A 25332-nucleotide genomic window follows, 5' to 3' on the forward strand; every position below is an offset into this window, starting at 1 on the left:
TTGAGATTATCTGTGCCATTTTTGTTTAGGTCCCTGCGTATGTCTTTTGTGTTATACCTTTAGCATCAAATAGGAAGGCTGCAAGTGACCCAGAACCTCTGACTTGTTTTCTAATGCTTTGGGCCCAGAAAAAAACCCAGCTGTCTTTTCCTGCAGTTCTCTTCCTCATGCACTGCCCACTCTGTGTACTCCATGAGTTAACAACCTCCCAGGGCCACTAGGAAGAAAATAAAGATTGTATTGGTGTATTATTGGAAAAAAGACATTTAGATCTCTTACACAGACTGCTGATGTTTACACTAAGGAAATAACTAGTAGAAAAGAAGTAACAAAGGAATAGCTTTTGGCATACGTAGACTACCTACTAGGAGTTGATGTATATGTGATGCTGCTGTTTTACAGACCCATGTCTAACCCCAGTGTGCTACCTCTAGTCATCTGCAACAGGGTGCCGTGGCAGAGACTGGAGTTGGTATGTTAAAGAACTAGTGGCATAGTTCCCTAAATATGCTTGGGAAAGTCACTTCAGGGCTGAAGCAAAAAAAAAAAAGAATAATAAGATTGTAGATAGTGGTTTTACTTTGGTGGAGTAGTTTAGCAGCTATCTGGCTTCCTTATCCAGATCGGTTTGTCCAGTGTTTGTGTTTAGTTTCGCACAATCTGAAAAATGCTGCATTTATTTTTTGTAACGTTTCTAGCAGATAGAAAAGGTAGCAGGAAGAATTTGCAAGCCACTAAAGCAGGAAGGGTGTTATTGCAGAGAAGTGGTTGGGTACACTCTACTAACATCTCTGATCAACCTAGGAGCTCATCGACTGGGGAGTCAGTTCAGATGGCAGGTTGGACATCACAAACATGACAAACTGAATCAGAGGAGCTAACCTGGAACACTCTGGTTTCATATATAAAAAACAGGAGGATCTTGGCCCCTGCCACACGCTCAGGGAAACTGCATGAGATGCCACCTCCCCTGCTGAGTGGGCAACCAACATGTAAAGGGCAGCACAGTGTCCTGTAAGCAATAGCTATCTGGCAGGCAGTGTTAGAAACTGGCTTGTGCCATATTTGTATACAAACCATACATACATATGGACGTATTTCAGTTAGGACTGCACATTAACGTACCCAAAAAGTGCTTCCTCCACACCATGCGCTTAATTTCTTTTAACCTATGAGCCCTTCAGGTCAGGGGTTGTCTCATACATTTGCCAGCTGGGGGTTATTGTAACACAGATTAGAATAACTATGCACGGTTGTGCAGACAGATGCTGTTGATTCTTGAAATCTTGCCATGATGCCCAAACCAAGTTTTTATTTCCTTTCATCAAAAATACCTCTTTCCATTTGGAAAGCAAGGCAAGGCTAATCATTATTATTATCCTGTAATGGAGTGATAAAACCCAGTGACACACACAAAGCAGCTGTCACAGCTTCTCTCAGCCAGCCCATCAGCCCCATCTATTTCTTTACTACAGTTTTGATGACAGTGCTGTGCTGATGTCAGGGACACAAAGGGCTGTAGGAAGGGCAGAGCATCATGTAGTTTGTCCTGTTGCCCAAGGCGATCGCATATGCAGAGACCTTTGCAAGCTGTATGAAAAGACATTATTTTCATGGCCCTTGTCTTGCTAAATTATCACTTCAGCAAGATAATTTCATTTCTTTTTTCCTCCCGTCCCTGCCTATTCTTTATAAAGATCTCTCTTGGAGTAGAAAAGGTCAACTATGGAAAAACTCATAGCAGAAGCCAATGCTAAATAAAGGTTAGGTGATTTGATTTGACTCCTATGTAAACAGCAATCGTGTTTTCTTCTTTGTGATTTATTAATGAGGGAGCTGACAGAAATGTCTATATTTAGATTCTGTGAAAGATTTCATTATAATGGGTTCTTGAGACTTTTTTCTTTGCTTGAATAAGCCTGATGCTTGACAGGAGGACTGCCCTGTGGCTGTAGAATGACTCTGCTTTGCTTATGGAGCTCCATACAGCTCTCATCCATGCGAACAATATGTATATCCCAAAAGGCGGTACATGGTAGAGACTGAAACAGGTCACCTCTTGAAGTCAGTAACCAAAATGTTCATCTAACCGAAGTGGTCAGCAGCTTTCAAAGAGATTTAAGCTCTGCACTTGCTGGAAGAGGACATTAAAAATTGCTTTGCCTCTGTTCTCCGTCATCTGGTAAATGCAAATTTTTACAATGGACCATTTACCCCATTTGCTTCCTAGGAGTGACTGCAGCTACTCCAGTCCTAAACTGACATAGGTTAGAAAGAATATACACTTAAGGGGCTAGAAGGTAAAAACAGGAAGGAACTTTACTTGATGTCCTGAAAGTACAGAGAAATGCTCTGGAAAAAATATAGCTAAAGTTGAGGTACTGAACCCTTTAGGCCTTCTGTAACTTGTTTTTTTATATAATGCACCTCCTCTTCCAAGCACTCAGCATGTGAAGCTGTGAGACTTAAGAGTTCCTTGCATCTCACTACGTGTGTTTAATGATACGATACTTACACCGGCTGTCACATCACCTTCCTTTTGGTCCATTGAACTGAACACTATGGAGCTCAGATGGTCTGTCTCTGCTCTAAAACGTCTGCAAGATAAAGTCTCTTGGATAAAGGGGCTATAAAATAATAACACAAGCAAGAAGCACAAGGGGGTGGGAGGGGAGAGACTTGCAGAAACAGCATAGGGTTAAAGGGAAATTTAAGGTATAAGACAAGAGGAGTAAGGCAGTGTCACTTCAGTTGCAGCAGGCTGAATATCACTGATGAGTACCAGAAAGCCAGACAGTTTTCACAACAGGCTTTTGCCTTTTCCTGTCCATTTGTATGCAACACATCACACATTCAAGCTTGTGGAGAAAGTGACCTTACACAAGGGAAAGTGAGAGCTAGCCCAACCACTGCGCTGCTCCAGGGCAGCCAATCCACAGCCAATGCCTTGTTGCTAAATTAAGCAACAGGCCAGGGTCTAAAGCAGACATGGACTCAAGGCTTCATAAATCAAATTTCCCTGCAGCTACAGAAGCTTACAGGAAAAAAGCAAACAGTGCTCTTGCAAACTCATTCATGCATTTCCAGACTGGCCTTTTTTTTTTTTTTTTTTTTTTTTTTTTTGGCCATTTCTGAAGAGTTCAGAGCTATTAGCAAATAAATGTTGCAACAGATTTTACTATGAGATAATAGAGCAGTTATACTATTACTGAAATATTTACTGAAACAAAACAGTAGTATGTGTGTAAAACCCAAATCTCATCTGCAGGAAAACTGAAACAGAAGCAGTATAAATGTTGGTTCATAATTATCCCTAATTGCAAAAGCTTTGAACTAAAAAAGAACTGAATCTTTCCACTTGCTGGGCTTGATTTAGTACTTCATTAGTCAGATTTTGCACCAGTTACAGAGCTGCTTTGGAATTCAGCTGGAGTAGCACAGTAGTGAATAATAGACACGCTTTACAGATGTACTGCTTGTGGAACTGGATATTTTAGGGCTTCTAAGGCTAACTTCTAGAGGACCGCCAGCCAGGCATCACCTGAAGTTCCTCTCCAGGGAAGAATCTGCAAGTTTTTACTTTTGTGGGTGAAATTTGAATGGTATTTTCGAGCTATCAAGTTGTCCTGCAAGGATGCTAGACCCACTTGAAGTTCTTAGCTGCAAAAGCTTTGGTGACTCCTGTAAAGACATTTTCAGTGACAGTCCAAAGAAAAGTGGTCAGGGCCCTGGAGCCATCTAGCCTCATTTCTGCAGGAAACCTTCCCACTTTGCCTGTTCAGCTGCTCTGTGACATATTGTGGTATTATGTGGCAACAGAGAACGAGGTTTCACTGGTAAAGTGTTGTGCAAATATGGAATAAGGAACATCATATGCCAAATGAGTTTACAGTATCCATCACAAGTTATTCTCTTGTATGGGACCACTCGGCCTCTCCAGGAAAATCTGTTTTTCTAGGTCCACTGGTTTTTATAAGTTCCCTGCTTCAATAGTAACCACTATGTGATAAGATCCATGAAAATATTTCTTTAAACTTTCAGACCTTGAAAAAGCCACCCTTTCCTTTGAATTAAACCTTGAAGTATGATGTCTTATTGTAAGAAGGGCATGGTTTTATTTATAGAAACTGAGAGTCCCACTTCTTGTTTCTGAAGCAGAACTGCAAAACAATTGGTTTTCATATCAGCATTGAAAAGAGAAGTGGTAGAGAAGCACTGAGATCTTACCCATGACTTAGGTATAGTTCCACAACAGCTTAGGCTAAGTCTGTGGTCAGGAGGTTTCACTCCTCTTCCCACCCTTCACTTGACGTGACAGGGGGTCCCTACACAGTTGTGATAGAGTTTGGAGAGCTGGTACAGCTAAAACAAATAATGTGGGGAGTGCTAGTTTTTGCATGGATTAGCCCTCTGGTCCAGCTCACAGTGGAAGGAAGGGAGTGTTTGTGCTGGTCTGGGGAGAGGCAAGAGCATGCAGATAGCAGGGAGGAGGCATCCAGGACTGTGGCTACTGCAGACTTCCCTGAAACTACACTCCCACACATCCTTCTGGCAGTCCCCAAGCAAAGACTGTGTCTGTGGCCCCTCTGCTGAAGGCTGAGACCAAATGTCATGGAGCAAATTCTATCATACTTTGTAAATTCTTGTATCCGCCACAACAGGGCAATTGCACCCAAAGTGCTCTTGGGTATGGACCTGGAGCATCCTACCTGCCAGCCAGCCATGCCCAGGAATTGCCTGGGAGAGTGCTAGTTGGCACAGATAAAATACACGGAAGGCACAATGTTCTGGTCTACAAGTCTGTCAGGTTACATCAGTGTGCCTCCTGGACCCCTCAAGAGCTTGAACTTTGCCAGTTCGACATTAGTTCTCCAGGAAAACCACAGTCCAGCTGCATGCCCGGTGTTGTATGAGCCTTCCGGGTTGCATGAGGATTAGAAAAACCATATAAAGGGAGAACACCATCTTAGGTAAGTGCCTTTTTTTCCCTGTTGAATTCCCTCTGCACCTTTATTTTGTGTGTCTGAAATTGCCATCCTTGCCCCTCTATCATACAGGCAGGGAAAAGTCCTGGAGGAGCCTGGGCTAAGTCTGAGCTCAGTGGCTATGGAAAGCGAGCATATTGCTATCCTCTGTGGAAATGCAATTAAAATGAATCAGTAAACAGCGCATGCAGCACGAGAAAAAAATCCACACGCTGCTGACTTATACCAAAAAGCAACATGTTGATGACTCTACAAACACCCCACATCACTTTTGTATGAGATACTTGAAATTTACTCATTTGTCTCCATTCACTTCACAATTTTGTTTAACTTTCTAAGAGTCAGTAAGTAAAAGCTGGTACATCAAGGTTATTTGACAGAACTGCCCATGTAAATATTTCCAACTTACTTTCCCACAGATATGACATTTTCTCAAACAAAAATAATTGACTGTATAAAGAAGGCCTCACTAGGAACATATTGTATTTTCCAGAATTTAAACATTTGGAAACTATATGGATTCCAATGTTTTTGTGAGATTTCTAAAGGTTGGGGTGTTTTCAGAGGTTGGGTTGTGTGGATAACTGGCTAGCTGAAAAAAGTCACATAGACAAAGTCCAGCTGGCTGGACAAAAATGCACATGCTCTCAGCTTATCTGAAGTAAAGCAAAAATACACTATCCCTGGCTGTTCTTGTTACACAGTAACAGGAAGATTGCGGTGGGAGAAGAATGTTGCAGGTGGGAACAGATAACTACAGAAGAGAAACTAGGGGCGGGCTTGGTATTTAGGCAACTAACCAATAATGAGCTTAACTTTTGTAATATGTATGAGCTAATTATAACAAGACATAAAAGGTGACTGTAAGGGACAATAAACGAAGTCTGCTGATCACTCATATTGAGTGACTGTGTCTTCCCTCCGTCACGACAGGGTTGCTGAGTCTTGTTATTAGGGACTTGGTTCGGCTCCTTCTGGAATATTACAGAATTCCCAGTGAGTTGTAGAGAAGGGCCTGGCTTTGTCCTACCTCTTCCCAGCAAGGGATGCATCTTCTTGCATCTTCTTTTCCCTTGAATACTCTTCTCTTACACCAGGCTAGCCTGTGCCAAGCAGTTAAAAAAATTTTAAAAAATTCTAACTTCAACTTTGGCCAGTGTTACAAAGGGCAGTATATCTAGCCTAATTCTATAAAGACTCATTCATCTCATAGGAGTATCCCAAATGTCAGAGATAACTCAGTTTGTAGTGTTAAAGGTGCCAAATCCTTCACAGTCACTTTGACTGAGTTTAGGTCACCTGTGCCATTTCCTCTGAAAAAAATCAAGTGCAATGTGACTCAAGGCACTGCTTGCACTGTTTAGCCCCAAGACCTGCTCCTGATCTTGCCTTCACCCAGTAGAAAACCAGGCCCAAGTGTTATAAACCAGAAATGACCAGAAGCATGTCCTCAGAACTCATGTCCAGGAGTTAGAATGATTGCAAAACGTAGTGGCTGAGTCAGCCTAGGATGGAGAGCTGTGGCAGGTCCACCCCGGTACCCTGCAACAGGGCAACAATCTTCACACCATACTTAATATGCAGAAGTGCACCCAAGCCTGGAGGGGAAGAAATGGCAGGACCACCCAGAACACACCCGTGGCCTGGGAGAGGCATGACCAAGCAGGGAGAAAGTACCCAGGCTCCCGATTTTGGAGAGCAAGATGCTGTTTGTGCTGACTGCGTGCATCCTGAGGGAGAAGCATCCCAAACTGAGGGAGAAGCCAAGTCTTTCTGAGAGAGGCTGGCTTCGCTGAGGAAGCCCAGCTGGGCAGTAATGACTTGATCCGGTTGTACATACTCAAGGGTAAAGGGTATGCATGTCAAGACCCTTGTCATCTAACAGAAGTCCTGATCAACACTGTGGTGCCCCTTCACGGGTGTCATACAGCAGCACAGGGAAAGCAGGCAGGCACACAGAGCGCAGATTCCCCTGTGCCCTGCCACTGATACCCGTGGCCCATCGCTGTGGTGTGGAGGGGACTGCCTCCAGAGATGGTACGGTTAACCTGTGCAGTTGTGTAATACAAATGAACACAGGAGGGAATATAGCTTTCATTCCTGTAGCCTCTTCTCATCAGTTTTGGTAAACAGTTTTTTCTCTTCAGCCCACTTTTAAGTAAATGAGACTAAAAAGAATCTGCCTCTTACTGTGCTCAGCTGAACCTGAGCCTCTTCTTAGTAATGTCACTGAGATCAGAGAAGCATTGCAACCATTAAGCTAGAGTGAGAGCACAATGCAAACCAGCTTTGACTACAGTTTTTAATAAAAAGCCTCAAAGTCTTTGATAGACTCTTTAATGTTATCAGAATATGATTTTTCTTTCTATTCCCCACGCCTATTTCAAGAGAGCCATTCAGTGCACTGGTGATAACCAATTTATTCTTCTAGTTGTGAGTGATAACCTCTGTTAACAGTATAAATTGCACCCGTTGCCCTTGGCAGAATTCTCAACAATTCTCCTGCTGCCTATTAAAACAGTTTCATAAATAGACACACTTCATTAATATACACTTTTCAGAAGACTAATTGAATTTTTCCAATATATCCCTCAGCAGCCATTGAATTATTTAGTTAGTGGTGGATATGTGCAAGCTCATGGGCAGTGATGCTGAAGAGTCACCAGTGGCTAAGGGAAAGTACAGGATGTGCTCTGCTAACGTGTTGGTTGAGACACTTCTGAAGGCCACGCTCCTGAGAAAGCAGGCTAAATACGTAGTTCTTGTCAGCATCGTTGTGCTGTGACAGTGATGCTTGCTTGTGGGTCAAAAGATTTGTCAAAATCATCTGACAAGAATACACTGGGATAAAGAAAGGTAAACCTAGGCTGAGAAAGAAAGGAACAGCAATGGACTCTATTCAAAACCTGGCATGGCATCCTGGAGAGAAGAAGATCTTCTGCAAAAGGCATAGATTGCACTGTGACCTTTGATAGAAATCTTAACGGACGAGTCTTCCTTGGAAGTATTCTGCAATGATGATAAATTCAGTATCTGATTCACACACAGGTAATTGGCATAACTAGAAGTAAATGCAGAGAATCAATTCAGGAGGAGGAAAGGGAACCACAAAGGAGTGAGAAAAACCCCAGCTGTCAAGACAGGGACCAAGTTCAAAGATAAGAAAGATAGTCACTCTTCTTACATCAAAACTGGCATAGACAAATGTGTGTCTAAGTCTGACAGGAATGAAATAAGTTTGTGCCGCAAACTTGTTACCACTAACTGAAAAGAGCCACATGAACAATTGCACAAGGGCTCCTAGCATCACCCAGTGTGAGTCCCAACGAATGTTTAACGCAAGGAACTCATAAATGGACTTGTGACTTTTCTTGGTACAGGTAAAGCAGGAATTAACTTCTCCTTTATTGTTTTCCACCTCCCCCATCTGCTTGTTCCGCTCCTGCGCTGCAGGTTGCTGTGTGTGGAATGAAGTCATCACAAAGAAATGTCTCCTTGAACCCCTGAGGCTTCAGAGATTTTTATTAAAATCATAGTAAAAATGGCTTTAAGCATCACATACTTTGCTCCCTCAGACCTGGTGATGGCAATCCCTGTCAGGAAGGATGGGCCACGGGAAGCTTTCTATCTCTCAATGAGGATTTCCAGGGCTTATTTAGAAAATGCCCTAGCAGCCTGTCATTTATTCTAGGGCAAAGAATTCAGCTCACTCAAAAAAAGATGGGCTGAGTCAGATGAACAGATTCAGAAGTAAGTTTTCTCCATGTGTGACTTGTTCATACTTATCTTCAGCTTTTTTCCTCTTGACAATATGAATTCTTTGTATGTATATGCATAATAGGCAACAACGTGTACGGGGAGATAATCCTACCGCCATTAGTATCAATAGCAAACTCATTCATCTTAGTGAAAAATAATCCTGTTCAGACTTACTTAAAAAGCAGACTTGCCAATACTGACTGTCTTCAATAATTACTAAAGTTACCGTTTATCTTTGGCTGTGTTAAAGGTAGATGCTGTGCTGAGCTCAAAAGAAGTTACACAGGGGCAGAGTTTCTCCCAGAGGACGTGCAAGGGATGAGGCTTTATTACTGACTGTACTGCCAAAACGGCTGTACGCCATCTGTTACAGGCCGCTGCCTTTGTTTCCACTAGTATGAGCCACTTAAAGACTAGTCACAACCGAATTTCCTATGCTGAAGAGAGCTCACAGACTGCTTTTCCAAAGAGCAGCGTGACCCTTCCCAAAGAGGAGCAGGAATAATGCGAAGTAAACGCATACTCTTACAAAACTGGGGACATCCAAGTGGAAAAAATCTCTGTGGTGAGTCCTGAAACAGGGTATTGGTGACTCTTGGGTCACCATGGTCATGCAAGTCAAAGGGATTAGAACAAACCTGTAATGACTATAGCTGCAAATAACATTTAGCAAACACAAATCAATTTTTCAATTATACTGAAGATATTATGTCAGCAAAGAATTCACTGCCTTGAATGATTCTGTTTTGAATAGTAAGCCGTTCTCTAGCAAACTGAGATGGCCACAAACCTCTCAAAGATCATGATGTTCTGTGGAGAATGCGGTTTGTATGGTAGTTATGTCAAAGTCAAGTGAACAATAGCAGTCTTATCCATCCCTTGCAATCTGGCAGTTAATATACTATAGATTTATGGAGATGACTAGTTTGACTTACATCTCTCAGATAGATCTATAAGGTTACTTCACAGCTGAGTTTTTCTATACGAGTCCCTTAACTACAAGAATGTTTCCCAGAGAGCAATGCAGTAAATCTTTCGGTTGGGAACTGAGTAGGTGATAAGAACGTCAAGTCATATTTATGGGTTTTTTTCTCCTGTAATGAGTAAAAGTGATTTATACTTAGGCAAATAGCTGATATAAAAGACCTCTATAAATTTAAAATGTTTGTTACCCCAGTGGCATAAAAACATGCTGTTTTGTTGGAAGTAAGAAATGTGCTTCTTCTAAGTATTGCTAAAAGGTAATACCAAAAGAGTTAAAATTTACAGTTGTTTTTGAAAACTCAGGAATCTTTTCTGGCGGGACTTCCCTGTGTCTTCCTAGGATCCAGCCTGGTTCGTGTCACTGCCTTGTTCCCCTGCTCTTCACAGCTCTCAATACCCAGCAAGAGGAGGAGCAGTTTCATGACTACTTGAAGTCGCAGCCACCTGCTTTATCTCTCAGGACTTTTGCAGCAACCAGGGGGTCACTGTACCTGGCAGTGCCACCCTGTTCACCCAGAGCTTTCAGCTTCACAGAATTATAGAATCAGCAAGGTTGGAAAAGACCATTATGCCCATTATGACAGTTTTACGACTGCTGAGGATTGCTGTGTCTTCCTGGACCATTTAGATCAGTTTTAAGCCTTTCTCTATTGCTGAAGGCAGATTCTTATCCACTCTAAATTGCCAGAGATTCATTGATTTTGGTTTACTGATAATGACTTCTTCTTACAGTGTTACCAGTTGGCCTCACTTTGATCAAGATGCAGGATCAGAGCACTCTGGCAGGAAGAGCAGGTACAACATTCTCATTTAAATTCAACATGGTTATATCTGGGGTACCGAGCATTAAAAAAAAAATGAGGAGGTCCAGCTCTTTTGAAGCAATCAGTCACACAGCATGAGGAGTTAGGCATGCAAAACCTTAGCCTAGAAGGTTATATAGATAGATATATGCATGTGTGTGTGTGTTTGTGTATATAACCACAGAAAGCATCGGCCATAACAGCTGAGAGCTTTGCAGTTTTTCATCTACAATGCAGAAGCAATAGTGGAAAGAGGATTTCTATTTGCCTTATTCTCTTGCTACCTTGGTATCCTATTCAGTGACCACATCCAGGATCTCATGCCAGCTGAATCTGATGATGAGACGGAAGGCAGGACTAGACCCAGGCCTTTGATTTTGGAGTCATCCCATCAGGATGCCATCAGAGCAGGGGAAAAGCAGCAGCTGATTCATAAGCATTTAGCACAAATAGGGAAAAGACGGGAGGGCAAAAGGTGCTAACACCTGAGGGCCGAGGTCATTCCTAATGGGAGCATGGGGAACTGTGATCCGGTGGAGACTCGTAAAGGTGAGACCTGTCTGTGTGTTTAATAGTGGGGTTAGAGTAACGAGTGGATTTTGTGGCTATTCTAGCAGCAGGAGACTGGGAGGAGTTGGCAACTGGATCGAGGGAAAGCCACTGGGCTTTTTTTTTTTTTCTGCCAGCTGGGAAACTGTTCTGTGCTATTTGACACGAGAACATGGTGTCAATATGTACCCCTTAATACTCAGCAGCTGCTTCTTCAGAGCACAGCCAAATGGATTTTGCCACGCTTGTTTGGCTGTCTGGGCAAATGTGTGATTTCCCTTTGCAAAGCCCCAGGGCATAAGGCTGCCACCAGGGCTGCTGTTAAGGGAATCTGGAAAAGATTTTCTCAATATTAAACCCAAACCATGCCACTCTTGTAGTACTTTGCTTTTAATATTTCTGTTTCCTGGGAGACAGTGGAAATCAGTGCCTTAGGACCATGTTCAGAGAAAGCTGGGTAAAGAAGCATCACAGGTAGGGAGATTGATCAGCCTTTCACAACGAGAATGAGGAAAATCAAGCCGCTGTGATGGGACAGAGATGTCCTAGGCCTGAGCTGGCTGGCTTCTTTCACATGTGCCTGGTGTGCAGCAATGTCAAAGTCCAAGAGAATCTGTCAGAACCTCTTAGCCATTAAAAAAGGAGCCAATTTGTATATCAAGCAGGTTTCAGGTAGTTCCTATTCCCAAATATCAATCCTGCATGTTTTGTAAAAAATGGACTGGCAATATGGCTACCACTGATTTTTTTCTGCCTCTTGCTGTTTCACACAATGCTAGCTCTGAAAAAGCAAATCTAGACTGAGTCCTTTCTGTCAGCTCTGGTGATCACAGTACTCAGATATGTCAGATTCCACTGCAAGCTTGGGAACAAAGAAAAAAAAACTCTGAAACCCCAGCAGCCCTGTTTGACAAAGAGCTATCTCCTTTGCTCCCAATTCTGTCATTCTTGCGCACCTGCCCTGTGCTTATGGATTTCTTTTTGCAGCTGTCCTGTAAAGAGAACCAAGGCCCTGAGGGGTTGACTTGGGTCATGAAGGAGGTCTGTGGTCCTCAAATGGATATAAAATAATGTCAGAATCCAGTGTCCCAACCACTGAACCATTTCTGTCTTTCTCGTATTTGTAAAAAAAATATAAATAAATAAAATTCTTTCCCAAAGCATTTGAGCTAGCCTTAGTCATTTGTTAGCCTAGTAAAAGTTCATACCCAAATGCACAATAAAACATTCAGAGTTGTCCAGCTCCAAAACACTCACATTTATATTGGGAATGTTCTGGTGACTACTTTGTAGACTGTAGTAAGGCATACGAGTGCATCTTCAACAAATTTGTTCTAAAATATTCAGCCTCTCAGCTAGCCATCTAGGTGATTTGTTTCCATTTTACAGTTTGGGGGTATTGAGGGGCTTTTTGGGGGTGGTTTTGGTTTGGTTTTGCTCTTAATGTGCTGGTGGTTTGGTGTGGTTGATGTTAGCAAGTGCTATTTAATGCCTTTGGCTACACACGCAACATTGATCTTAACACTCTTCAGCTACACATCACTAAATATTCAGCTAAGAAAAAGGGCAAATTACAATAGTAAGGGAGTAAATGAAAGGTAGATCCAGGCTTGTGTATTCTAGATCCTATGCCTTCTAAAATATTATCCCTTTCTGGAATTTGGGGGGTTTTCACCACTATCAGTACCTAAGCAGAACTGCGAGAATTATTCTTGATTAATCTGTACAATGCTTCCTGAGGTCAATAAAACAAAATGCACACATGGTGGGGGTTTTTTTCAGGTACATCATAAGCATTAATATTTGTTGCTTTACTGTTACATCATAGGCAAAAAAACTGAAGTCATTTGGTCAGATATAATGCCTGACTTTATGTCATGGAGGCAACAGTGAAATGCTTTCTCTTCCTGCGCTATTACCCCAGAATATGCCTGAAATACTCGACTGACCTTCAGCAAGAAATTTGTCTTACCTCTGCTACCTTAGGGAAAGAGATTTTATGATTCTTACAACAGCTTTATCAGGTAAGCTACACTTTAAAATGCATTTGCATTCATGCCCAGGTGAGAAGATTAACATCTTTTGAGAAATCAATACTGCTTCAAAAGAAGAGGTTATAATGTCTTCCCTAGTAGAAGATGCCTTATACTCTACCAGTTCTAAAGGAAAAGAACACAGGAGGTGACTGGACTCAGACAGGTAGATGACAGGTTGGAACAGAATTGGAAGAGAAGACTTAAGGTTGGTCTATGGAAGTGAGATGTTTTGTAATTTAGCCCTGATGTGGGATAAAAGGTGGATGCTACTCCGAGCATCTCATTTTGACTTATCTTGAATGTTTTGACATCTTGAATGCTGGAGACAAGTGGCTTGCTTTCTCTTTTTTCTGTCATTCCTTCAGTGCTGCACAGCAGTATTTAAACTGAACTTTCATGAAAAGGAAAAATTCCACAGCACATATCAAACATCACAGCTAGTGTTTCACCTAGTATACATGTAGTCCCAGTACTAGGAATTGTATGAAGGCACACTGCTGGACTGCAGCTTAGCTTTGCAAATGGGCCCAAATACACATTGATTCATTCATTCATTCACTCCTTCTTTCTGCTACTTATCCAATACATACTTAGAATAACAAAGACTGCAAGTCCCAGAGTGACACTGCGTGTGAGGGCTCCTTAGCTCTGCATGGTGATATGAAATCTGGCATATGTGGTCAAAGCCAAGGATGTGTGGTTGTGACTGTTGGTAATGCATACCTGCTGAGCCTGTTTTCTTGAAAGTGAATTCTGAGGGAATAGACAGAAATTAATAAATACCAAGTCAGTGGGGTTTTTTTACATTAATGGCTTTCTAGAGCTGAGCTAAACTCACAGACCATCAGTTTCTGAGTTCAGAATGTCGCTAATTAATCAAACCTTCTGTCATAAAGCAATGTGACATTAAATTCCCATTAGATGTGGATGCAGAAATTACTTTTTTTTCCACACTGAACACCATTCAAGTATGTTATCAGTAGGCAAGATAATATAAAATGATTAGAATTACTTTCAGCTATTTCTCCCTCCCCCTTTTCCCTAGTTAACAGGAGTCTGAAGATTTTTTAGCTCAAAGACAAGATCAAGCTCTTCTGAAATTATTTTAAGGAATGTTGGCTTTAAATGGGAAGTAAAATATTTTTTCATCTGCCACCTGTGACTTATTCTGTTATTTTTGCCTTGTCCACTGAAATCAGTAAGAAATCACCTAGAAACTTCAGTGTCAGTTGTGCTAAACTCAAAGATAATTTTTGGTACCCATACATTTCCTTAGGAATGACAGGAAAATGTCTTTTTCCTCGACAGCTGTGAGACAGGTATCTTCCAAATCTACCCACAAATCACTGAACCTTGACTAGCTCATGTTCTGGAGGGAAAAAACACCTTTAAAGAATATGCAGGCAAAGCACCTTGTGATAACCATGTTGCTACCCCTAATGCAATTCACCAACAGTCAAAATGGACATATTTTTTTTTAGAATTTGCATGGGAAACAGTGATGGTCTATACAGTTGCATCACAGACAGTTGAGACCATATGTCAGTAAGATTCTGGAGAAAATTATTGAATATATGCAGGAAACACAAACACCTGATTTTTTGTTTTATCAGCTGCCTGAAATGAATGTAAAGCTTTCTGTTCCAATGAGGTACTGGTGTGTTTAGAGATCATATTGACATGTGATTTCATTCCAGGTTTGGGCTTTTTTTCTTTTTGAGCATCTGGTTCTAGGCTGACCTACGTTATATGTAGTTATTCTCGGATTTATGGCATTCTTTATATTTAAACAAGAGCCTCTGGTCCTCTTCAGTTCTTTTCTCTTCATGTCCGCTCTCTGCTGTTCGTGGTACTTATTCTTGATGCTTGCACCTCTCCATTATTTATCTACTCACCTTGCAGCACCTATTACACCTGCTTTTCATCTCACCTTTTGTATGAATCAGCATAACAATCCATGTTGTAGGGAAGGCAACTGTGAGCCATAAACAGCCATGGTGGTGGCCCTGGGAATGATTCTTCTGGTAGCATGGGAAGTTCCCATCTTGTGCGACAAAATGTGGAAGTATGAAAGTAGCTGCTGCAGTAGCTTTGCCAAAGGACGTTCCCCTCTGGAATAACACTTTACACAGCCAAGGAAGTAGACAGAACTAGACTTTCAATTAGAACAAACAGTTTCTTAAACTCAGCGCAAATGTACAAGCTACAGAGCAGTCCCACATCGCAGAAGTGGATTGGGAGAGTACTTCATTTACATTTACCTTCAGCAGTCAAAACCACTCCTTAAAAGAACCCCTGGCTGATTTTCTTTTTTCCCGAAATTCTAAAAATGTCAAAGGCTTTTGATATATATAGTCAATATAATTTAAGTAGAGACAGGGCTCCGAAGCCAGAGACCCCGTGTATCTAATACTGCGCTAGTTTCTTGTTCACAGTAGGCAGTGGTTGTCTGAGCAGATATTTTTTCCAGTCGTATTATTTGACATCTTTACAGTTGAATATGCACCAGAATACCATGTGGTGAGTACGTAATAAATCACCTCATTATGTCTATAATCATTATGATTATGTGTTGTTCCAGATTTCAGTATTGTTGACATAAAAGGAGGTAAACAGTATAAATTACTGACTCATCAAATGGTTTGTTTTAATTTGTTGAGAAGGGAGAAGGTTATTTTTTTGTGTGGCCTGTTTCACATGTAGAATCACAGTAATGAATATACAGAGTATGTGTTAAATAGGAATAGCAGAATGTGAAATTAATCATGCTAAATGTACTACATAGACACTAAGGGTGAAAACATAAGTGTGACAATACATTGACCAAAGATTCCCATCATACCAAAGGAATCAGAGAGTCACAGACTAATAGAGGTTGGAAGGGACCTCTGGAGGTTATCTGGTCCAACCCCCCTGCTTAAGCAAGGCCACCTAGATCAGGCTGCCTGGGACCATGCCCACACAGCTTCTGAATGTTTCCAAGGACAGAGACTCCGCAGATTCCCTGGGCAGCTGTGCCAGTTCTTGGTCACCCTCCCAGCAAAGCTGCCTTTCAGATGTTCGGCCCCATCATGTACTAGTGCCTGGGATTATTCCTCCCCAGGCACAGGGCTTTGCACTTCCCCTTGCTGAAATGGTTCCTGTCAGTCCACTTCTCCAGCCTGTCAAGGTCCCTCTGGATGGATGCACAACCCTCTGGCGTATCAGCCACTTCTACCAGATCTATGTCATCAGCAAAGTTGCTGAGGGTATACTCTCCTCCATCATCTAGGTCATGAATGAGGATGTTTAATAGTATTAACCCAGTCTTCACCCCCGGGTTATACCATTAGTGACTGGCCTACAACTAGACTGGCCACTGGTCACCACCCTATGGACATGGCCATTCAGCCGCTATTCAACCGACCTCACAGTCTGTTCATCCAGCCCACACTTCATCAGCTTCTCTATGAAGATCTTAGGGGAGCCAGTGTTGAAAGACTTCCTGAAGTCTAGGTAGACAATAATCACTGCTCTCTCCTCATCTACCAAGGCAGTCATTTCACTATAGAAGTTTATCAAGTTGGTCAAGCACGACTTCCCTTTGTTGAAGCCATATGGGCTATTCCTGATGACTTTGATCCTTCATGTGCCTGGAAACTGTTTCCAGGATTAGCTGCTCCATCATCTTCCAAGGACTCAGGTGAGGCTGACTGGCCTGGGTCCTTCTTCCTGCCCTTCTTGAAGGTAGGAGTGGTATTTGTTTTCCTCTAGTCTTCAGGTACTTCTCCCAGTCGCCATGATCATTTGAAGATAATTGAGAGTGACCTTGCAGTGACATCAGCCAGCTGCCCTAGCAGTTGTGGGTGCCTCCTGTCAGGGCCCATGGACTTGTGTATGTCCACTCTGCTTAAGCATTATCTAACCTGATCTTCATCCACCAACACTGTCTTCCTTGGTCCAGACTTCCTCTGGTCTCTGGGACCTGGGATTTCTGAAGGACAGTCTTGTTAGTAAAGACAGGTGAAGAAGGCATCCTTACAGCCTTTTCCATGTCCTGTGTAACCAGGTCCCCCATCTCGTTCAGCAATGGGCCCACATTTTCCCTAGTTGTCTTTTTTGTTACCTATGTGCCCGTAGAAGCCTTTCTTGTTGTTTTTGACATTCCTAGCCAGATTCAATTCCAGCTGAGCTTTAGCTGTCTTAACTTCCCCCCTGGATGTTCTGACAGTGTATCTGTATTCCTGTCAGGTTACCTGTCCTTGCTTCCTTCCTCTGTATGCTTCCTTTCTGTGTCTGAACTTGGCAAGAAGCTCCTTGTTCATCCATGCACACCTCCTGGCGTTCTGCCTGACTTCCTCCTCATTGGGATGGACTGCTCTTGAGCTTGGAGGAGGTGATGCTTGAATATTAACCAGTTTTCTTGGGCCCCTCCTCCCTCCATGGCTTTACCCCGTGGGATTCTACTACCAGACCTTTGACAATGCCAAACTCTGCTCTCCTGAAGTCCAGTGTTGTGACCTTGCTTTATACCATTCTCCCTCTCTTCAGGACCCCAGACTACACCATCTCTTTGCCACTGCAGCCAAGGCTGCCTTTGACCTTCATAGTCCCAGTGAGCTCCTCTTTGTTGGTGGGTATGAGGTCCAGCAAGAACCATTCATCGGCTCCTCTGTCACTTGAGTAAAGAAGTTGATGCACTGCAAGAATGCCCAGAATTGCCCAAGCCCTGCTGTGCTGTCCCTCCTGTACATATTGGGGTGGTTGAAGTTCCCCATGAGGACCGCCACAGCACAGTCAGAAGCAAATACTGTCAAGAGGTGCCTGGTGAGGGCCAAAGATGTTTTCACAGCACTGTAGAAATTCACACCCTTACATATTTTCAACTGAAATTTGACATAGCTGCCTGAGGTACAGCAACTAGTGTCTGGATTCATGGCAGTTTTGAGCTACCATGAAATGGAAAACCACCCCAAATACTGAGTTCACTCATAATAGCATACTATTTGTTCCATGCGGGTTTCTTTATATCCCTTTTTATTTTTATAAAGACCATAAAGTTTAAGCGAAACATTCTTAAAGGAAATATAACAACAGAACCTGTTCTTTCTGGCCATAAACTGTGTTATCAGCGCCAGTTCCAGCCTGTGTTATCAGCCCAGTGTTCCAGGAGTGTTATTACCGTGGCTGAACAGCACATCCATTTGTGAGATGCCCAGTACAGCCCATTAGGTACGTGAGAGGTAAAGGGAGAGGGAGATGCTGTTAACATGTGGAACGAATATTTGCTCTGCTCTTCTGGTTATACAGAAAGCGCATGATCACAAAACACACGCACCACGTCACCTCATGTGTTGTTTTCTTCCCTGACACGTTTGTCTCTAATGGTGCAGCTGCTCACTGCAGCTATCACGCCAGAAGACTCGTACCTTTTTTGGCTCAGCTCCCAGTCCCAAATGAACTTGTTCATCCAGTCATTCACTTGTTTTTCACGTTAATGGGAAGCAAAGGTGTAAGTGCCTTCACAAAAATACAAATGCTAAATGATTGTATTCACAAGTTTGCTCTTCATTGCTGTTTTCAGTTCCATCTTCAACTGGAGTTTTGCTAGGGAAATGTTTTGCTTTTATTTACTTTTTGAAGTACCCTTAACTACTTTGCCTAAAGAAGACATGAAAGATACTGCACTAAAAAAAAAAAAAAAAAAGCTTCTATAGAATTTAAAGTTGGTATCAACGTCATCAAAACTGAAAATATATTGAGAAATATGGTAGAAGCAGTGCAATAAACAACAGGCCTCATCCACACCAATGTAAATTTGTGTATCACTACTGAAGTAAGCAAAACTACACCAATTTAGGCCAATTACACACCTTCTCAACATGTTATACCACTACTTATTTTAAAAAGTCATTGCCTCTTTTTTCAACTACAGTAAGTAACTTACTTTCTTTGAGCCAGATGGTGATATAGTTTGAAGATGAGATTTTTAAACATTCTACAAGAGTCTTCAAAGGCACTGCAGAAGTGTGGTCGTCATTTGTGACAGTTAATTGTATTCTGGCAGCTCCTAGAAAATCCAGGCTCCTGTTGCCATGAGCTCTGGACTAAAACATACCAAAAGATAATCACTCCACAGTTAAATTTATGCTTCCACTCTGGTCAATACTAGCAAGTTTAAAAGGTTTAATTCTTTATTATTCTTGACATTATTGAGACCTATGCACACACTTAATTTTAAGCCTGTTCCACTGACTTTAGTAAGTGCTAAGCACAATGCTTAAAGCTAAGCAACCATCTGTGTGCTGCCCTCAGTACAAGTGCCTTTCTGCATTAAGACCTACAAAAAGTTAACGTGAAACAAATGTATATAGCTGGAGATTGAAACAGACAAAAGGGGGGAAATAGTAGTAAAGTGGCCATGACTCAGGTGATCAAGTGAATGAGTTAAAAACTCAGATAAATAAACCAGAATAATCTAAATACGGGGTTCGCATTGATAGGGTGACACATTGGTGTGTTGAGTTATGATGACTTCTTTAGACTATCCTAACAGCAGGTAGTGACGTTCAGAGCTCATAACAGGGTTTGGAAAATGGTTTAGAGGTCTTTAGTACCAATATTGCGTGAGGTATCAAATGAAGCCATTCTATGGTAGGCTGTGGTTCAGGGAAAAGGACATAGGAGAAAAAACAGGTACATGAGAAGAGTTCATAAATAAAGTGACCATGCCCAGAGTGCATGTGTACACTTCATCACCTTAACCAATTTCTGTAATGATCTGAGTCTCTTTGATGCCTCTTCTCAGCCTCTTCTCCTAGGTCATCATTGCATTTGGAAACAAAGGCATCCATGGCCTACTGGGCATGGGGAAAAGATTATTAGTTGAGATGTATTTCAGTCACATTACTGTCTTTGTTCCTCTTGGATTTCCTTGTCCACCAGAAAAGTAGCTCCAGTGCTCAGCTATGGCTGCTGGGAGCAGCATGCAGGTTCTCAGTAATTCTGTACAGACAGAAGGAAATGTTTATCTGAACTTGGCAGGAAAACATTTGGGCACCAGTTGTGAAGTGCATGGGCATGGAGGGGCTTGGAGCAAACAAAGCTCCCAACCCCTCTCTTTTTTGCTTCAGAATTACAGTTGCTCCCTTCCTGCAGATGCTGGGCCTGAGTCCTCCGCATGCTCTGAAGGTGCTTTACAACCCTAAAATAGGAAAGGCACAATAGCCCATAGAAATGCTTCCCAGTCTTTCCAGCTGAATGTATATGACTCTTAATTGCTGTGACTTTCAAGGCTGGACAGCCAACCATCGCTCTTACATACCTTTGAAAATCCTACCATATTTCCATTTCAATTAATCTCAAAGTTGTTTTCCAAAGAAGAGGAAAGTAATAGCTATGGATACTAAAACAGTTGAAATCCTTTGCTTTGCAAATGATTTCAGAGCCAAATAAGGGCTGCCTAGAGACAAGCCTGATTCTTACCTTTCTGCTGCAGGTTATTTCTTCCTGCGCAGGTATGAGGGCTGTCGAAGGGAATAGTGTTAACTTGGACAGGAGGAGAAAGACACAGAAAGGAAAAGATGGCAGTGGGGTGTTAAAGCTACATTAAAGGAATCAAGAAGCTTGGCTAGCTTGCAGAACTAACTGGTTAACAAGACTGCAATTCTAGTATCTCAGGCTAAGGGGGGTATTATTATCAGAAAGGGTGTCTTTCAAGAATCCAGATAAGGAACTCTATGTTTAGAAAAGTTTAGGAAAACTACACTAATTGTGGCTGTCCCTCACTGAGCAGTCCCTGAAGTCCCGTGAAGTCCTTGCAGCGGCAAGATCTGCAAGTGCCTATGGCTACCTCATCGTAAAAGTACAATAGCTGACAAAAGGAAATTGCATCATCCAGCCTTTCTTCTTCTTTATCGAAAAAAGGGAAGTTTCAGTGTAGTAATGTTAATGGAAGCAGGATTAATTCTAGGAAGTTTGGCAATGTTTCTTTAAAAGTAGGTCATTTAGCAGAATAATGAAGAGGAGTTGAATACTGACTTTGCCAACCTGTATTCCTGATTCAGACACGAGCAGGATGAGGGCCAGGCTATACAGCCCTCCAGAGCACCAACAACGCAGCAAGATCGTGGAAGAGAATGAAGTAAAGAAGAGCTGCCAGGAACCCCTGCCTGCACTAGTGCTGTAAATGTTTTCCTTTTCCTGGTAAGGTTTGACACTCTTTCCCCACTCCCCACCCTCCAGTGAGGTTCCCTCCTGCTTGGGATGTTCAGGCTCTTAAGATTACTGCCGTTTTGGTTCTGGTACATGTAAAAAAGTATTTATTGTTGGTGAATATTGAAAACATCTCTTACATTTTCCATGGTTAAGTAACTGTCTGAAAGCCACATTCAGGAATTGCTGTTACATAAATATGTGCTGATCTTAGTGGCCAGTGTTGGGGAAGAAATTACAGATGACACAGTAGGAAATGTAAGACATTTTTCATGATCGCTTAACCCATGAGTCAAAGATATTTAGGATCAATAACTAAGCCTGAAGGTGTTTTGCAGAGCAGTGAAAAAATATGGGTACACTCATATGGATCAAGGGAATAGGATTCACTGATATTTACGATGATTAGTGATTAAAAAAAAAATATATTTTTCTTAGGTCCTTTAGTCAACTGTTCTTTTTCCCCCTCAATCTTTTTCATATTCCAGCAGAGTTCTCACAGCTTGTCCTATAGTTTTGGAAATCCTGATGCTATTTATCCCTAAAGGAAGGTAGAAGAGTTAAAATCTTCCCGGTTGAAAACCTGTACTTGACTTGAACCTCTGGGCACTGCAGAACCATTTTCTGCGATTGCAGCAGAGAGAGAGAAAATTCCACACGGGTGGGAATAAACTGAAATTAGTTCAAAGGCTTCCAGACAACCGAGTCCTAACCCAAAATGCCTTTTACTGCTAATATTTGTGCTTGGATCCATATTTTTTTTTTGCAGGCAAACAGGGCAGCGCTTCGTACAGAAAGTCAGGTTTGCCTATCAAACACAACCACCCAAACTGACAGCGTGACAAGAGCCGATCGGCATTCGCATACACCGCAATTCCCCATGGAAATCTGCCCAACCCCGCAAGCGGCCGGTGGGCGCGGTGCCTGTCCGGGTGCAGGCGCTCCGCCTCGGCTGGCCAAGGTGGATGGAGCCGGCGGGTTCGGGGGGTGCGGGTCCAGCCCTTCCGCCGCGGAGCAGCTCAGCCTGTAGGGTTGGCTGGGGAGCTGGGAAGCGCCGGCTGGCGGCGGAGGCGATGCGGCGCCAGCCCCGTTGCACCGTCGGGGCTCTGGGGGTGCCGAGCGCTGCCGGGGGGCTGCCGAGGGGCCCGCGGGCCCCCAGCGCCTGACGGAGGGCAGGAGCCCCCAGCGCCCGGGCTACAAAAGCCGGGCGAGGCCCTGGCGGGGCTGGTGGCAGCCGGCGGTGCCTCCCGAGAAGAAGGTACGTGCCCCGCGGCCGCCGCACCTGGGAGGGCCTGAGGCGGGGTGCGGGGGCTGGGCGGGGGGGGTGGGCGAGGTGCGCCCCCGGGGGCTGCCCCGCGCTCCCTGAGGCCGCGGGGGGGAGCCCGGCCCCGGCCCGGCGCCGCAGCCGCCTCCCCAAGCCGCCGCCAGCCGCAGCGGCGAGAGGCCGGGAGGCGCCCGCTCCCACGGCTCCCCGGGCGGCGGCGGGGGCTGGCCGGGGCCGGGCTGCCCCAGCCCCCCGCGGCCCCTCCGCAGCCGGCACGAATCGCGTCCCTCCTGCCCCCGCGGCGGGGCGGTCCGCCCCCGCGGAGCCCTCCTCCCTCCGCCCGCCCTCCTACCGCGCTGCACGGCCCGAGGAAGGGCTTGTTTTCCTGCCCGGATGATGAATTTCTCCGCAAGGTCATCCCTGCCCGCGGCGGCGGCGTGCCAGCGGCTCCCCGGGCTCCGCCGCGGAGGTAAGGGGCGCGGGGGGGGGGGCCGAGCACCTCCGCACATGCTCCCCCGGCAAGTTTTTTCGGCGCCGGCGAGAAGCGGTGTCGGTGCGGGGACAGGTGCCGGCGGGGTGGCGGGGCGGGGGCTGCCTCGCTGTGCCGGCCTGGCCCGGCGCGGGGGTGCCGGGCGAGTCGAGCCGTGCCCGGTAGCGCGGCCCGGGGGGCGGTGACCCCCCCGCGGCGGGCGGGGGCTGCGGCCGCCCCGCCGAGCGGAGACCCCGGGGGCGGGGGGCGGCCGGGCCGGGCCAGGTCCGAGGGGCCTCGCTGACCCGCTGCTGATTTTTCCCGGCGCTTGGAAGCGGTTTCGGCTCCTGCGTGTCCGGGAGCGCGGAAAACTTAAAAAATGAAAACCAGGTGCCCCACCGCCACCGCGCCGGGCCGGGGGACTGCGGCGGGCCGGGCCGGGGGGATGCGCGGCGCGGCCGCCACGGCAGCGGCGCGGTCACCACGGCAACGTGTCGGCGGCCGCGGTGTCGCAGCGCGGAAGGTGTCCCGGAGGCCGCCGCCGCGGGGGGCTGCCCCGGCCCCCCGCCTTGTGCCGCCCCGGCTGGGGTTCGCGGCCAAGGGGCGTCCCCCGGGGTCCGCCCGCTCCGGCCGCCTCGGCGGGGTGAAGCCGCACGGCGAGAGGCGCGCGGGTGTAGCGATGTGCCGCCGCAGGGCTCTCCCCGGGGCTGCCGGAGCCCGGCCTGGGGGCGCCGCGCCGGGATGTGGCGGCTCGGCCGGCCGTGACCGCCCGTGTGGGAGCTGCGCTGCCGGCTGCAGCCGCCGGGGCTGGGGTCCCGGGCGGGCCCCCTCCTCCTGCCGGGGTGGTGGCGGCGCTGCGGGTGGTCTTGCCCGCTCCCGGCTTGTGGCTTGTGTTGTCCGCCCTCAGCCCGCTTCTTGTGCCTCACGCAAGCCTTGGCTGTGTTAATACTTTTCCCCTTTATCCGTCTCTTTTTCTCGGGAGAAGGTAACGATGCTGCTGGCCAGTTTGTTAGAGTCACAAGGAATTACCATGATCCCATAGTCTCTTCTGTAATGTAAAGCACAGGCTATTCTGTTCCGCAGGGAGCCCCAGGGCCAGCCCACCGGCCTCTTCAGTCTTGATTTAATGACTTCCACCAACGGGGGATTGACTACATTCCTGGATAATTGGCTCTGATTGTTAATCTCATTGTTAAACGTTGTTGGCATCTTTTTTCCCCACTTTGAACTCTTCTGACTTCATCTTCTAGCAACTGGATCTTGTAATGTCTTTTGTCTGTCAGATTAAATAGCTATCTAGTCTCAGATCATCTCTCCGTGCTCAAGTATTTAAGGGCAGTAATTAAATAGCCACTTAAGGTTGTCTCTGATGAGATAAATAGACCGGGTTCCTTGGGTCTCTCCCTAGAATGCAGATGCTCCCCAGGAGAAGGGGCTTGGCTGCTCTTCTCCAAGCCCCCCGCCGCTGGCCTGGCTGGCCACTGGCCCCCGCCGCTGGCCTTGCTGGCCACCAGCACTGCACAGTAGATTCCAGGAAGACTCTCATTAATGTCACGTGTGGAGATAATAACCTCGTGCTCAGTATTCCCCTGTCTATTCACCCAACGGTACAAACTCCTCTTTCCCACGACTACACGGTGGGAACTTCTCTCCTGTTAGTTGCATGCAGTGATCCCTGCAGTTCTTGGCGAGCCAGGGTTTCCTCAGAAGCCAGTTGCCTGTCCTGTAGGGGGCATTTAAATTAAATCTTCCTATACGCACGGCTTTGGATCTGCCTATGTTAAATGGATTTTTCTCTCCTCCTATCGCTTTACTTCGAGGGAATCTTCAGCTGGGAATGGTGGTAGAGCTCTGGTGTTTCTCCCCCTAGAAGTAAGCTGAGCTTTTTCCTGGGACCTCCACGCTAAAACTGCCTGTCTGTCGTGGTAGCATGGGCTGCAGATGACCTTAAAGTTATTTGATGTTTACTGGGGGAGAAGTTATGCTGAGTTACACAAACTGCAAACTGAAAGTGCCCATTACAGTGAAAAGGTTTTGTAACTGCTTTCGTTCAGCTGTGCCTCGAGTGTTGGCGAGGGAGAAAGGTTTGCTTTCTGTCTTACAGAACTGTAAATCCTACTGCTGGGTGTGATGTCTAGGCTGATACATATGTTGTCGTTATATTGCAAATGGAATTTTGTGAGTTTTACTTAATCTGGAGTGTGTTTGAGCCTGGCTTTATAGCTGTCTTTAGAAAGAACAAAGTTTGAGAATATGGGCTTTGTTTGAGAAGTTTAAGTTTGAGTTTAAG

General features: G+C 45.0%; 1 protein-coding gene across 5 annotated transcripts in view; it reads left to right on the forward strand.

Annotated features, from left to right (window-relative positions):
- The first annotated feature begins 544 nt into the window (after positions 1-544).
- The window catches only part of GPRIN3 (GPRIN family member 3), a 58813-nt gene continuing 34025 nt past the window's right edge, over positions 545-25332 (forward strand). For 2 of the 5 annotated variants that reach the window (XM_080397479.1, XM_080397475.1), the window contains exon 1: positions 22597-23042. The gene's annotated coding sequence lies outside the window, so the exon portion shown is untranslated. Of the gene's footprint in view, positions 4971-4995; positions 13322-21161; positions 21301-22078; positions 22221-22241; positions 22568-22596; positions 23043-24125; positions 25305-25332 lie in introns of those variants that run through there. The other 3 variants (XM_080397476.1, XM_080397477.1, XM_080397478.1) reach the window with 3 other exon arrangements.

The sequence above is a fragment of the Falco punctatus genome (assembly GCF_963210335.1).
Source record: "Falco punctatus genome assembly, chromosome: 1".
In the NCBI taxonomy this organism is placed as follows: Eukaryota; Metazoa; Chordata; class Aves; order Falconiformes; family Falconidae; genus Falco; species Falco punctatus.